General features: G+C 43.2%; 1 protein-coding gene across 3 annotated transcripts in view; it reads right to left on the bottom strand.

The window, feature by feature from the left end:
- Positions 1-16,207, bottom strand: part of LOC101167947 (potassium voltage-gated channel, Shab-related subfamily, member 1) — a 59,610-nt gene that overhangs the window by 7,416 nt on the left and 35,987 nt on the right. The window lies entirely within an intron of this gene.

The raw sequence follows: 16,207 nt of genomic DNA on the forward strand, positions 1-16,207 counted from the left end.
TTGCACAATTCTATGCTCCCAACTTTGTGGGAACAGTTTGGAGCGGGCCCCTTCCTCTTCCAACATGACAAGGTCCATAAAGGCATGGATGACAGAATCTGGTGTGGATGAACTTGAAAGAGTCCTGACCTGAACCCCATAGAACACGTTTGGGAGGAATTAAAGCGGAGACTGAGCGCCAGGCCTTCTCAATCAACAACAGTGTGTGACCCCACCAATGCACTTTTGAAAGAATGGTCAAAAATGGAAAAACTCTCTCCTCAACCTTGTGGACAGCCTTCCCAGAAGAGTTGAAGCTGTAGTAGCTGCAAAAGGTGGACCTCATACAGAACTCTATGAGTTTGGAATGGGATGGCACTTCAGTTCATTATGTAGTCAAGACGTGTGCCAATTCTTTCAGTAATATAGTTTGTTAAGAAAATTAAGCTCAAAATAGCATTTTTGAGCATTTCTTCTTCCAATTCATTGTGAATCAGGAGCAGACAAAAAACATCATTGGAAAAACAAATTTGTGATGCAAGAAATACAATGGGGGGGGCACAAGCTCTGCTTCATACTGATGCATCCACTGCCTGACAAATAGATCCATGAACGTCTTTGGTTTCCCCGTTTAAGCTGGAATCTGGATCAAAACTGTATGGCTGGATAGCTCTGATATCGCTCACCACTTTTGTTGCACCAACAATATTAGGATGGGGTTTTGAGGGGCTGTAAGCCAGTGGGAGAGCACAGAAACAGTCCTGCCCACAAGTCAGAGGTGCATTTCTAATGAACTGCTGTTCTGCAGAAACTTTGTTCTAGAAAACAACACATGTATTTTGGATTTCGGCTAAGATGACATAATCGTAATTAAAGACCACTTGGAGGGTTTTAAAAATAGATCAAAAGATAATAGGAGTGGGACTTTGAGTAATCCCAGCAACTCTTCTTATTGTAAAAACATAATTTATTTGTTTTGGGTTTTATTGCTTTAACTGATTGTTACATTGAGCAAATAGACAATTTTAGGTTGAAGTTAGATTGACAACAAATGTCTTCTGTTCTATTCTGAAGACAGGTTTGAACATGGAGCTTTTAAAATGACTGACATAAAATAATGTGATTGACATCTGCTTTGGAAAAAAATAAAACTTTGCTGAGACAGATGAGATTCTAAAAAACTTGGCTTTTAGATTTAGCTCGGCTGACACAACAAGAATGCTGGAGGTGTAAAGCACGCCTGCTTTGCTGATGAGTTTGATTGACAGATTCATTAGCCAATGGTGACATTAGTTGACCTGCAGCATGAAGGGAGTCTCAATATTCACCGTAGAAAAATCTCTCACAAATGTGGGGAGATTCACAAATGAAAGCGGGTTTGTGAATCACATTCTAGCATTTGCACGATCTGTGAATTCATATCACAAGTGTACCTAAAATTGATGTTTGTGAAGCATCTATTGTGGATTTCTGAAAAATGTATTGTGTTTTTGTGAAACACAGCGTGCACATTTGTGAGAAACACTTATTGTGCATTTGTGAAACACAACATGTGTGTTTGTGAAACACAGGGTGTGCATTTGTTTAAACACAACGTGTGCATTTCTAAATTTATATTGAACGTTTGCGTAAAATTACAGTTGTGAATGAGAGCCTGTGTATTTGTGAAACAGGTTGTGTGCATTTCTGATTATTGAGACTGAATTAACTCCATATTAGGAATAAACTTCCTTTTTTTCTGCGAGTGAGAAGAAGTGAAGTCAGATTCAGGAACAACAGTGTGGTTTCCGTCCTGGTGGTGGATCAGTGGACCAGCTCTACACCCTATCTAGGGTGCTGGAGGGATTGTGGGAGTTGCGGACCCAGTCCATATGTGTTTTGTAGTTTGACCGCGTCCCCCATGGTATCCTGTGGGGGTGCTCTGGGAGTATGGGGTCCGGGGAGCCTTACTTAGGGCTGTCCGGTCTCTGTATGACCGGAGTAGGAGCTTGGTTCGCATAGCCGGCAGTAACTCAGACCTGTTCCCGGTCCACGTTCGTTGGACTCCGGCAGGGCTGCCCTTTATCACCGGTTCTGTTCATAGTTTTTATGGACAGGTGCAGCCAGGGGCCGGAGGGGGTCTGGTTTGGGAACCACAGGATTTCCTCTCTGCTTTTTGCAGATGATGTTGTCCTGTTGGCTTCATAAAGCCAGGACCTCCAGCGTGCATTGGGGCGGTTTGCGGCTGAGTATGAAGCGGCTGGGATGAGGGTCAGCACCGCTAAATCTGAGGCCATGGTTCTTGACCGGAGAAAGGTGGTTTGCCATCTCTCGGTGGGTGGAGTGTCCCTGCCCCAGGTGGAGGAGTTTAAATATCTGGGGGTCTTGTTCACGAGTGAGGGAAGACCGGAGCATGAGATTGATAGGTGGATTGGAGCGGCGTCCGTAATTATGCGGTCGCTGTATCGGTCCGTTGTGGTGAAGAGAGAGCTGAGCCGAAAAGCAAAGCTCTCAATTTACCTGTCGATCTTTGTTCCAATACTCATCCATGGTTATGAGCTCTGGGTCATGACCGAAAGAACGAGGTCCCGAATACAAGCGGCTGAAATGAGCTTCCTCCGTAGGGTGGCTGGGCGCTCCCTTAGAGATAGGGGGAGAAGCTCGGTCACCCGCGGAGGGCTCGGAGTAGAACCGCTTCCCCTCCACATCGAGGGAGCCAGTTGAGGTGGCTCGGTCATCTAGTCTGAATGCCTCCTGGACGCCTCCCTGGGGAGGTGTTCCGGGCATGTCCCACTGGGCAGAGGCCCCGGGGAAGACCCAGGACACGCTGGAGAGACTACGTCTCTCGGCTGGCCTGGGAACGCCTCGGGGTCCCCCCAGAGGAGCTGGAGGAAGTGGCTGGGGTGAGGGAAGTCTGGGCATCTCTGCTTAAACTGCTGCCCCTGCGACCCGGACCCCGGATAAGCGGAGGAAGATGGATGGATGGATGGAAGAAGTGAACTCACACAAACAGATGATAGTCATTTCACCCAGTAGAAGAATGTCTCAAAAATTACATAATTCTGAAGACGACAGTTTGCTGTCTGCGTGACGGCCCTCCTAACTTTGACCTTAAGGAGCTGGTTCTTTATAAATCACACTCAAACACAGAACACCGTTCCCTTATTCTACTAGCGAGGTAACAAAAGAAGTAAGTTTGCACATTTGCAGTCAATGACGCTGGAGAAATTCCAGCAAGTCAGAGAACCGCGTTTCTCCTGAACTGTGATGAGCAGGGAAAGTCCTGACGTCCCACAGAGCAAAACAGTGGAGACACAGAGTCAGGAGAAGACCTGTCTTCTGAGAAACTCCATTTCAAAGAGATGAAAGCGATGAAGCTCCATTTGGATTGCTATTTTAGAGAGATTTCAGAGGGGCCAAAGTATTCCAACTAGAACATTTATTATCAAGACTACAGTGGTGGACAAAATTATTGGCACCCCTCAGTTAAAGAAAGAAAGTCCACAATGTTCACTGAAATGACTTGAAACGTTGAAAAGTAACAATAAATTACAATTTTTAAAAAAATTCAATCATCAAAATCAGCCATTACTTTTGAGTTGTTGACTAACAGAATTATTTAAACCTGGGGGACAGCTGTCTGACCACCGGGGGACAGTCTACCAGCTGTCCCCAACTTACCCCCTTCCTCATATAACCTCATATTAGGGTGAGGGGGTGGGGGGTCTAGCCTGCGATGCGCCTTGGGGGGGGCTACTTGGCAGTGGCCCCCCTCCTATGGTTGCCGTATGGAGTGGGCCCCCCCTCTTTCGGTTTTATTTGCACCTTAGACATTTAGGGTCTTTGGTATGGGGGGTGCTTGGACATCACTGCAAGCAAGCAGCAGATGTCCTCCTGGCACCCTACCCGCCAATTTTAACCGCACCTTAGACATTTAGGGCCCCTTGGTGGGGAGGGTGAGGGGACATCACTGTGAGTAATCAGGAGATGTCCCCTTAGTGCCCTACTCGCCAATTTTAACTGCACCCCCCTTAGTACACACACCCCTCCTCCTTCAATATATACATTCCAACATAAACACACACACATGCACACACACACCCTCTCAAACACACATACACGCACACACATTTTGCAAGGAAGGTGGGACCTGGGTCCATCTGTCCCCTACCCCTTCCCTGGTGGGGGGTGCGGGCCCCTTGGCGATGGCGGCCGTGTCCCTTGGGTGCCGGCTCCCTGGGCCCGGCGGTGCTCTCTCCGCACGGTGGGGGGGTTCATATTACACCTGAGCCGGGGGTGTTCGTGTCCCTGGGGGGTGGGTCCTGGTCCTTGCCCCTGAGCGCTGGGCCCCGCCAACTTTCCAATATGGCCGAGCCTGGTCGGGCCATATTTATAACACCCCTTGTGGGCCACCCTTTTTTCCCCGGGGTTCCCCCCTCCTGGGCGGGGGCGGCGGGCCCCTGCCTTGCTCCTCCCTGGACCAACCGTGGGCCGGGTGGGTGGCTGCCTGGAGTGCGGAGCGGGTCTCCCTTGGGGGGTCCTGACTCGTACCTGGGGTTGGGGCGGGGGGATGCCCGGAACTCCTGGGTGGTGGTGGGGTGCTCGTCTGGGGCTGTGGGCGTCCTTCTCCGGTGGGGCCCTGCGTTGGGCTCTTCCGGCGCGGCGGGGGGGCTGCTTTCCTGGCTGGGCTGGGGCGGCGCTCTTTTTCCCTCCGCGCCTCCCTGCTCTCTGGCTCTGGGGGCCTCGCGGCGGTCCTGCTGGCCCTGGCCTGGGTGGCGGTTGTTCCCTGCCTGTTCCCGTGTGGCGTTGGGGGAATTCCGGCTGCCGCTGCGGCGGGGTTCTGGGTGTGGGGGTGGCTGGGCGCTCCTCCTCCTTCTTTTCACATTCCACCATCCATTTTAGAAGAACATGAACACTCACCTGAGCACAGGTGTTAGCTCACCTTTGCACTTATAGTTTGCATGATTGAATGAATGAAAGATTTCACACTAGTTGGTTTAAAGGCATAGATATGCGTTCGTGAACACTATCTGTTTTGTGTACATGTTGACATGTGAACATTTTTTGCAGCTAGCAGGTGTGTTGATAATATTTGAGTGTGTGTGAACAGGCCCCGCCCTTCTTGTACTACATTTGAACTGTACCGTAATGATAAACAACCAGTAAACCTGTCTGCTCTATGCTGCTTCATGGTCTTACCCCCCCCTCTCACTATCACCCCCCCCCCCCCTCTGACATCCCTCCCTCTTCTTCCCTTCTTTCCTTTTCCGTCCGGTCCAACACCAAAGATTTTCAATCAAGGTTGAAATGAATAAAGTTTGGCCTCAATTACAAAAGGGGTTTGTTCAGTCACACCTTTGGTTTGTCTGAAGATTAATAACCCCTCTTGTTAAAGTAAAATATGTCCAACACAAGAGGCCCTCAGCTCTCATCTGCCTGCCCAGCTGTTGGACAGGACAAGTAAAAATAAATAAATAAATAAATAGGCAGACTGACTGATTATGGGTTTGAAAACAGCTGTGATGTCAATTAATGGACATACCTGAGTTCATCATGACCCCCTGGGCAATTAGTTCTCTGTCTTTTATGGAGAGACCATCATTTTTGTCCAGCCCTATTTCATTATTATTATTTTTTTTAAATAATTCCGGTAATCAACAACTCAAAAGTAATGGCTGATTTCGATTATTTAATTTTCAATCGATTTTGATTTATTGTTACTTTTGAACGTTTCAAGTCATTTCAGTGAGCATTGTTGACTTTTTCTTTAACTGAGGGATACCAACAATTTTGTCCACCACTGTATTTCCCTTTTTTTTGCTTTCGTCTCAGACTTTAGAGTTTAAACCAGCAGAATCTGTGGAGCAGATGTCTTCTATTTCTCCAATTGCAACCTCCTTCCAGAGCAACAAGTGAGCCGCATGTTTCACAAAACAGAGGGTCAGTGAGGCCATGCTTGCCGTGGAGAATTTAGCGACTTGCTAATGATATAATCTGCTGAGTACAATGGAGTCTGGCCACGCTGTGGGGGGATTAGGAAGACAGTTGTGGCTGTGCGGCTGGGCCACACCTATTATTCCTGTCCCACAGTCAGTGTGAAATCCAACACAAGGTCACTACGGAGGCTGTGTCCCAGGCGACTGGTGTGTGGGATTATTGCCCGCCACTAGCTAGCCTTTATACGCTTTAATTAATATTGACAAGCCTGTACACCAACACAACCCTAAGGAACACTGCTGTGACAAAGGTAAGATAGGTGGATGGAACAAAAAGCATGCCAGCTTCACACCTGAGACTACATGAACACCTTTTTATTTTATTTTTTTTAACCTTTTACAGCCTTTCCAGAAATAGTCCGCCACCTATTCTGGGTACAAACACATTTAAAATCTCACATTTTACCCATGAGAGGTGGATCTGGAAAACACCCTCAACAGGGCGAAACACGGCGTCTCTGTCGGTCGTACTGACATAACACTTCTCAGTCAAGTGTTCTCATTTTCTGTAGGGATATTAAGGTTTGCTAAGTTACCAAATATTTAGAAAGAGAAGAAGTTGGAGTGAAGTAAAAAAATTGTGCACCTAGTGAAAGTAAACAGCACTGGAGCCTCAGGTTTAAACTGCGCTGTCAAGTGGAAAATGCACTCATCAGATCAGAGCTTATCTCCCTCCAGACTCTGTCCAGCCTGGGGTACAGTTAATGGATCCGGCTGAGAACAATAGACAGCACTGAATCTGAGTCAGAGCAACTTCCATCACTTGAGGGATGACCAGCTCCAACTGCAGCGAAACTCTCATCCTGACTCAACTTTCCCCTCCTATCATGACTGTGAGCCAACGTGAGCCAGCTGAACGGAGAGGAAAGGAAGGAGCTCTCTCTGAAGAAAAGGGGATGGCAGAGGATGATTGGAACACATTTTGATCAATAAATCTCTTAAGACGGAGATGTAACTTTTCATTTAAAAAAAGTTCTGATGAATCACTAATGAATCAGAGGCTTACAAAGATGTTACTTGAAACTCAGTGGTCCATTTCTAAAACTTTCCCAATAAGGTTTAGGAACCAACTATTCAACAAACAGACAAACCAACCAGAAGAAACAGCCTGTTCATCTCATGTCCATAACTCCATGTGCTCTTTTCAGTAAAGCTGTTCTGCTTTTGCTGGTTGACATTTCTTGTCTTGGATTTGTGAGGATTCTGTGCTTGGGTTGTTGTGGTGTTTTTTTTTTGTCATGTTCTGTTTTCCTTGTTAGTTTCACCAGGTTTAGGTTGATCATCCTCAGCTAGTCTTCATAGAGTTCGTTACCCTCATTGTATATACAGTAAGTGTTTGGTTTTCAGTTCCTGTGTCAGGTCATCCGAGTTTTGTCTTGTTCAAGGTTGTTTATTAAATGTCAAAGTTTTTGCCACTAAGGCTGGTGTCCTGTATTTTTGGGTCCTACACCACCAGCTCTTGACAGGATTTTGATTCACTTGCCAACCTTGTCTGATTCTGGGACAGAGTAAATTCTGACACTCTATGCAGAAAAATAAAGTTTGGATGTGAAGAGTAAAAAGATGTTCCATCAACTACAATTAGAGAAATAAAAGAGGTCAGTTACTCTGAAGGAGTAGGTGATCTGTATCTCTATCTGTTTCAGGAGGTTGAGTCCACTTAACCCTTATGCTATCTTAGATGACCCCACCCTTACATTGACGTGTTTTCCCTACCATGACAAAGGTGGATAAAGGTGGAAAGATTTCATGTCATCCATGGACACCAGTGAAGATCACAAATCATTGAAGAAAAAAGGTTCAGAGCACTGTCCAGTGGGTCTAGATGATCCAACTCCCAATGTTAAAGTGCCTAGGATAGCACAAGGGTTACGCTTAAAGGTAGATGAAACAAGATGGATATATGGAGGTGTGGAAATGTTCCCATTTGTTAAACTGAGTCAATAAGTCCACTGGTGGGAAAACTCCCAGAGAGCACTGACCATGTTGTTTTAAAATAAGCAAAAGTGAGCTACAGTTTGCTTGGATTTATTAAGTTTGCAAATGAGGATGCTGTGTACATTTTTTTAAGCTCAAACCAAAATACAACATGGGCAGAAAACGTACTTTTATCCTAGAAAGTTGTTTTGTGTCCAAAAAAATATTTTACGCACAAGTTCCATCCCATAATATTTCACCATTTTTATTGGCTACATGGAATGTGTGAGGTTATTCCTTAGTGCATTCTGTGGCCCAAACAAGAACAAGGACAAACATGTTTTCTCCTTTATTTCCACAGCAGGAAGAAAAAAGCCCATTCAACAGCCTGGCGACCAGTGGCATCGAGTACCTCGACTTTGCCCAACAGTACCTGGGTTTGCTCCAGCAACCCCGTGACCCTGAAAGTGATTCGGGTGGTTCTAAAAATGGATGCATGGAAGACAATACTGCCGTTTCACTGAGTGTCTGGATATGACAGCCATGCTGCAGAAGCATAAAGACACTAACTGCTGTAGAAGGTTTTGGTTAGGGCTGTGTTACCTCATTAACTCCTGGTGATAAGAACTGGGGTCATGGGGTCAGGCTGTCCCACATCCCGTTCACTGAGAACAAATCTGATAACCATTGCTGCTCTCCCTGCACAACTGATCTCCAATAAACACTTAGGCATGCAGGAAACTCATATACACAGACTCCTTCCTACCTTTAGTAATTAGCATTGCTTTCCCTTCAGGTCCAGAGGGGCAGAAGACTGCATTTTTAATGTCCTCTTGAAGTGCAAACTATCCTGTCCTGGAAAAGGTGGGCGTAAGTGGATCTGATCCTCATTGGGCCAGTACAGACAGCAGAGCCAGAGCGTTAGCCTAGTTTTCACACAGCTTTCAGCACACAAGGTTAACATGGCTGCACCACCGCAGCTTTGAGCATAGCATTAAAATAACCGCCACCATCAAATATAAGGCACAGCGCCTTATATTTCCCTTATTTCGTGTGTGAGTGCAAAGTTTTTATAATTTAAAAGTATTTCTTTCAAATGATTTCTTTTTTATTACACTGAAATTCTTTTGCTACTGAAAAACTTGCAAGATAGAAAATAGGACATTTCTTTCTTGAAACAAGGGTCTTTTAATTTTCTTAAGGTTCAGCTTTTGCAATGTGGGTCTTTTTAGGGCACTTCCTTTTCAAATGACGTTGATCCACAATGAGAAGCGGATCCAGAAGCTCTCTGATGGTAAAAATAAAACAAAGAGTTGTCATGAAACAGTCAGAAGACTGAAAGGATCAGAATCTTCAGCTGCACTAACGTCAGTACGGACATCTTCTAATGGGTTTTCCTGTGCGTCACTCTGTGAAATGTAGATTCACTTCTTGTTCAATCCTGCACTAACTGGATTTGCACTTTTTACTCCACAACTTCATTCAATGGAGGTATTGTGACACACAACGATTCATTCATCCAATTTTTAGTAGGTATAATGGAGGATGTCTTAGTTTTTTCCTGTTAAAACACAACTTCTGTAATCTGCCAATAAATATTCTCCGTGCCTGTAAAACAAACATCCTTTTGAAGATTGAGGAGGTTCTACAGACGCTCCCCCTTCTGGATAGTCAGGCATTGTTTTATCTGTTATTTGGCGGCCTGACTGGAAAAGATAGATGACGTTACTCGGCCAGTAAACAAAGAGGAGAATCCTCTGTGCAGCAGGGGAAGCTCTAAAAGCCTGTTGCAGCAGCAAACACGTTCCCCCGGGGTTACAGTCACATTCTTGGAAAGTTCCACTCAAGGATTGCAGTGCAGCAAGAACAACCCTTATCAAGCTGTCCTGAAACCAAAATAAACTTCTTTTTTATTTTTGAGGTATCTCACCGAAAGGTTTATGCCGTTTTCTTTAAAAGATTGTGCACTTTTCCTAATCTAAAAAGGCAGCATCTAACCTAATCTAACTTAATATCATAGGGAGTAATGGAAATATCACAATCAGGTATTCATGATAAACAAGAGCTATGCAATGGAGAGTATGTTTAAAGTGGCTTACAAATGTGTTCTTACACAACAGGACAACAGAGGAATAAGCTGGATCAAACCTTAGAGATTAGGACAATACTTGCTGATAGGATCACAGCTGGTTCTGGTGTTTTAATGAAGTCTGTGATAGAAAACTCCAAAAATGTGGACAGTATTAAGTCACTCCATGACATTCTGACATATTCTGGCAACATTTTTTATTTGACAAACACTTCTAAAGTGTTGATTTGTTGTTCTGTTGATTTGTTTGTCTGTTCATAAAATTTTAGGTTTTTACAGGCATAAACAAAAATTTGTGGTTATTTTTGACGGAAAAAGCAAACATCTTGGCATGGTAAGTTACTGTTAAGATCTAAAGTTGACATCTAAGGTCTGCATGTATAATTCAATTTGGAAACAAAACAAACAAAAAGCATTTTTTGTTAGCTTAACGCTGGAACTATCAAGGCAGTCATTTTAACTGCTCAAAATCAAAATCTGCAATGTTATAGTTGGTGAAAAAAACAACCTATGGACCAGCGGGACCTTACATTTTCCTAAATTGTATTCGAATGTCGTTTCATAATTATAAAACTCAAAACACAAAAGAGATCAGAGTATAAGATGAAATGACCAAAACTGTTAAATTGGCTTCATGTTTTTTACAAGAGATCATTTCACTGATTGCAAAACCTTTTTCCTGCCCCATTTACTTTATATTTCTCCCTGAAAGCTAGTTATAGCCTTTTTTTTAACCCCTGTGCTATCTTAGCTACCCCCCCCCCCCTTACATTGACGTGTTCTCCCCACCATAACAAAGGTGGAAAGATTTCATGTAATCCATGGACACCAGTGAAGATCACAAATCATTGAAGAAAAAAGGTTCAGAGCACTGTCTAGTGCACATGTGTCAAACTCAAGGCCCGGGGGCCAAATGTGGCCCTCCATGTCATTTTATGAGGCCCGCAAGAGCATAAAAGTTTTTAATTTCTTAAAATGAAATAAAAATTGGTGTGTATTTATTCATATCTAGGGGTAATATGACTTGAAATATCAGATTGGGCAACTATACATTAGGACTTAAACACTGTCCATATAACCTAACCTGACAGAATCATATTTAAAAGGATTTATGCTAGAGTAAAAAGCAAACATATGTTTTTTATGCAACTGTAATTGTCACTTTAAAAAGTTATAATAAATAAATAATGAGTTATTTAACATTAAGGGGTAGTTACGTTTATTTGTCATTACATGTAGTTACATTTATAAGTTTTGTCTTTGCCTTTGAAGACAGCCACTATGCTGATGTGGCCCTCGGTGAAAATGAGTTTGACCCCCCTGGTCTAGTGGGTCTAGATGACCCAAGTCCCAATGTTAAAGTGCCTAGGATAGCACAAGGGTTACATCAAGAAGACAAAAATGAAAAGCAAAAAGAAAGACAGGTACGGAGGTTGCCATGATTGGAAACAGCCTGATAAGATGAATATTCTATAAAATAAAACAAACTAGGTTGTAGTGTTTTGGTGACAGCTGAACACTCAGTTACTGTAGTTTTCATTTAGTGTCCTCATGTGTTTTTTCTCCCATAAACCCTAAAATATTTTCAGTATCTAAATGTGTGAGCAGTAAAATGACTGTCATGGTCATTCTAGTAGTTGTGGACCGCGTTTTAATATTAATATTTGTTTTCTTTTCCTTTTAGAATTGCAGGTTAACATCATTTGGTTAGTATTTGTCTCATTTGAGCATGAAGTCTTTTATTTTGAAAGCCTGCTGTCTTTCTTATGCTTTAACTAGTGTTGGTTTTAGTTACACTTGGGTTCCCTTTCCAGTCATAATAACTGCTAATTGATTACAGTTATGCAACTTGTAATTTTTAGTCAGTATCCTTATTCCACATGAGTATCCATTCCAAGCTTCTTCAACAGTAAGAGCCGTTTTGCACAAATACACTTTACTCAGAATAAGTTCACCTTCCCAGACAGACAGAGGGGGCTCCTTTTATGTGTACTATCCTACAGATGTGGCTCATTTCACCTTGCCTGACAACCTTCTCTGAGCTAAAAGTACACATTTTGCTCCAATCCAGCTCTTTGGAGCAAGGAGAAAGCAGGGAGCCAGATAACTCAGCCTGTGGCTCCTCACAGGACGTGTCCTTTAGAGAGTGTGAAGGTGGTGCTAAAATGATGAGGCACATAGGCTCCGTGCATAAGGTCAGTGCACAGCCATATGTTTTCTGGCTGCAGTATGTCCGCCTTTAAATTAAAAAATGCTCAAAGCTACAATTTCCTATCTATTTAGCAGTGTCCCCTCTGAAGCTGAAGTTGACAAACACAATAAAAATGACATTTTCGGGTCATCAAATTTAACCTCATAGCAAATCCCATTATTTCCATTATTAAAGAACTGGTCCTCCTGCCCTTGAATGAAAACTAGCTCCTGTTTTAAAGAAGGGTGTCATACTTCTTCTTTTTAGTAAAACTATTATTTTACAGTTGGAAAGAAGAGGTTCTAAATCCCACAGCAGTTAAAACAGCTCAGAAAAACCAGTGGAGCTTAACCCTTGTGCTATCTTAGATGACCCCACCCTTACTTTGACGTGTTCTCCCTACCATGAAAAAGGTGGATAAAGGTGGAAAGATTTCATGTAATCCATGGACACCAGTGAGGATCACAAATCATTGAAGAAAAAAGGTTCAGAGCACTGTCAAGTGGGTCTAGATGACCCAACTCCCAATTTTAAAGTGCCTAGGATGGCACAAGGGTTAATCTCAAGCTCAGTAAATGTTTGGATCATGACAGTAAAGTGCATTTTATCAGTCAAACTTTAATGCTCACTCCTTAACAAAGAGGACATACATCCATACATTCATCCGGGACCGGGTCGTGTGTGGAGAAGTCTAAGTAAAATGCCCAGACTTCCCTTTCCCCAGTCACTTCCTCCATCCCAGCCACCCTACGGAGAAAGCTCATTTCAGCTGCTTGTATTCGGTACCTTGTTCCTTCTGTCATGACCAATGGCTCATGACCATAGATAAGTACTGGAACGAAGATTGACCGGTAAGTTGACAGCTTTGCTTTCTGGCTGAGCTCTCTCTTCACCACCACCACTACAGCAACCACACAAATCTGTCCGTTGATCTAACGTCTTCCCTAACTTGTGAACGAGACCCCAGGATACTTAAATCCTCCATCTCGGGCAGGAGCTCAGAGATGGCAACTACCTTTCTCGGGTCGAGAACCACGGCCTCAGATTTAGCAGTGCTGACCCCCGTCTCCACCTCCACCACTTCACACTCATCAGCAAACCGCCCCAATGCATGCTGGGGGTCCAGCCAACAGGACAACATCAGAGCAGAGAGGAAATCCTGTGGTCCCCAAACCATACCCCCCCCAGCCCCTGGCTGTGCTCACAAATTCTGTCTATAAAACTATGAACAGAACTGGTGATAAAAGGCAGCCCTGCTGGGGTCCAACATGCACCAGGAACAAATCTGACTTACTGCCGGCTATGCGAACCAAGCTCCTGCTCCCCAAGGCTCCCCGGATCGAATACTCCCAGAGCACCCTCCACAGAATGCCACGGGGAATGCGGTCGAACACCTTCTCCAAATCCACAAAACACATATAGACTAGAGGAGTGAACTCCCACGAAGCCGTCCCGTGCCTTTAAGAGGGTTTAGAGCTGGTCCACTGTTTCACAACCAGGACAGAAACGGCACCGGTCTGAGGTTCCACAATTGAACCGACAAAGATGGAGCAAAGTTGAAATACTAAACCAAATACAAAAAAGACCAGAACATTGGCTTTTATGCAGATTAGCTAAAGTGCAGTAGCAATACTGTAAGTTCACATTTGATCAAAATCATAAACATTGATTGTTTGAATCGTGTAAATCCCATATTTGTAAAGCACAAAGTGCAATGATTGACAAAGAATGATCTATGTCAACACACAAATGCAACTTATTCTTTTTTACAATGTTTAGAAATTTGGAGTTTATAACCTTTAAATGAGGGTGTAATTAACATTGCGCAAGTGCTTTTGTCCTGTGGGGGAGAAGGATTTTAGACATTTTCATTTTTCTTAATGGCTGCTTTTGTCTGTTTTTATTTATATGCATCAGGAAACTGTGATAGGATGAAAGGAAGAGAAGAGACATTGAAAAATCTCAAAAATAGGTGAGAAAGTGAACTGAGTGTGTTCCTCTCGGATGATAAAACGGTGGTAACAGTATGTCTTCCATCAGCCATTTTTCTTTGAAGCATTTTAGTGGACTGCACATTCTTCTGATGCCTTAACAGACAAATGGTTTGAATAATATCAAGGTTTCTGTAGCATTTCACAGTTTGGCATCCTTAACCTCGACCTTTCGGGCCTGAGGTCAGGTCAATAGATCACACTTCCAAACATTTATTTTGGAATGATTGGTGGTTAGCTGTTCACTCAAGAACATGGTGTCAAGAAAATGCAAATGTAACAAAAATCTATATTTTTAAAAAGCGAAGAGGTTGAGTTGTTTTTTTTCAAAGTAGAAAACATGAAATATTAGTGTTTGAAAAAATGAGGATTAAATGTTTTTACAATCTAATAATTTGTAACAGATATAATAGATTCCTTTATTCATGAAAGCTAATTGTGATGAGACTTGTCTGAACTTTGTTATAACTACAGTAAAAGTTCAAAAAACCACAAATGCAGCTTATAACCAGGTTTTAATAGAGAATTGAATTTGTTTCTCTGTTTCTCTATTTCTCTATTTCTATTTTGAACCCAATCTTTGCTTTTTTTTTGCAACAATAACACATGGTTAACCTGAACCTGAATCACCGAAGAGCATGTGCTTAATTTTCCTAAAATGTTTTCAGTTTTTGGGGTTATAATAGGTTTTTACAGAAAAACATGCATTTGTGGTTATTTCTGTAGGAAAAAACAAGTGTCTTTGCTTAGTGAGTTACTGTCAAAGGGCAAGTTGACCTAATGACTTAACCTCTTAACCTTGAATGAAAATCGTTTGAAAAACAATAAAAAAATGTGTGTCAAAAGTCAAATGTGGTGGACGTTTAACAAGTTTGCGGGTTTTCCTCTCGTCATTCAGATTAGAAAAACACACGCAGGCATGGCTGAGATCCACTAATGGACTAAGAACGGTTTCCTTTTAGGAGTTTCACTGCACGTTTTTGGATCGGCCCGGGATGCTGCACAGCAGTGAGGCCAACGGCTCGCAGCAACCCCCCCCCCCCCCCCCCCCACACACACACACACACCCACACCCACAAACACCCACACATCTCACTTCACAGCCAGCTGAAAATGGCAAATTCTAAAGAGCCGACTTTGTTCTTGATTCTTATTTTTCACCGGCTGGACCTCTAGCTGTCTCTTGTTGCTATGGTCTCTGCTCGCTCTGAAACTGGCAGCAGTGCACGCAGACCAAGGGGGGGGGGGGATTTAAAGAAAAGAACAGAATACATAATGCTGAATCACCCAATCTGTGAAAAAAAATCATACCACAATGAAGTGCAGGAGAAGATCGTCCTGCTTTTATTTTAAAATTCTTTGTTGGGGCTGAGGTGACGTTAATCACAGGAAACCTACCGGTGCCATTCAAGAAAGTTACCAGGGTTTGCTGTAATTAATACGTCCGTCGGATCAAATTGGCTTTAATTGTAGTCAGAGAATGTAATCAACAGCAAGTGGAACCCCAGATCCCTGAAGCAAAGTGGGACGAGATGCTACAGCACACCCGTGGTTACTGAGTTACCCTCAGAGGGCTGAGAACGTTGATATATTTTTCATTTGTTGTCATGACCTGGAGCTGTATATGTTTCTATTAAATACTGAAAAACATCACAACATTTCCAAACAATCACTGAAAAACTGACTAGGCAGAGGTTTTATGTAAACATTGAGCTGTGAGCATATGGGTATGAATTAATTTAGTGAAGAAAACCCTGTTCAGAATCAGTTTTCTCTTCCTGCTTTTCCTTGATAATTTCTCAAGGATTTTAACAACAAACAATGAATAAGTCATATTAACCCTTTCATCTAATCCAGATTGTGACTGAGGTTTAAACAATAATTCACTGTTGCACAAAGCGACAAGCAGGAGCAGACATCTTAACATCACTCTGTTGAAGTGCTTTTTTTCTGTTTGCTTTACCATCATCTCCATGACTACAGGTTGCAAAGCCCCATCACATGGTTTCATCTCCGACTTGAGTCTCCAAACAAGCCGAGTGGCGGTGTCTGCTGACAGCTAATT

This window comes from Oryzias latipes, chromosome 5, assembly GCF_053564925.1.
Source record: "Oryzias latipes strain Hd-rR chromosome 5, Olatipes_Hd-rR_3.1".
NCBI classification, from domain to species: domain Eukaryota; kingdom Metazoa; phylum Chordata; class Actinopteri; order Beloniformes; family Adrianichthyidae; genus Oryzias; species Oryzias latipes.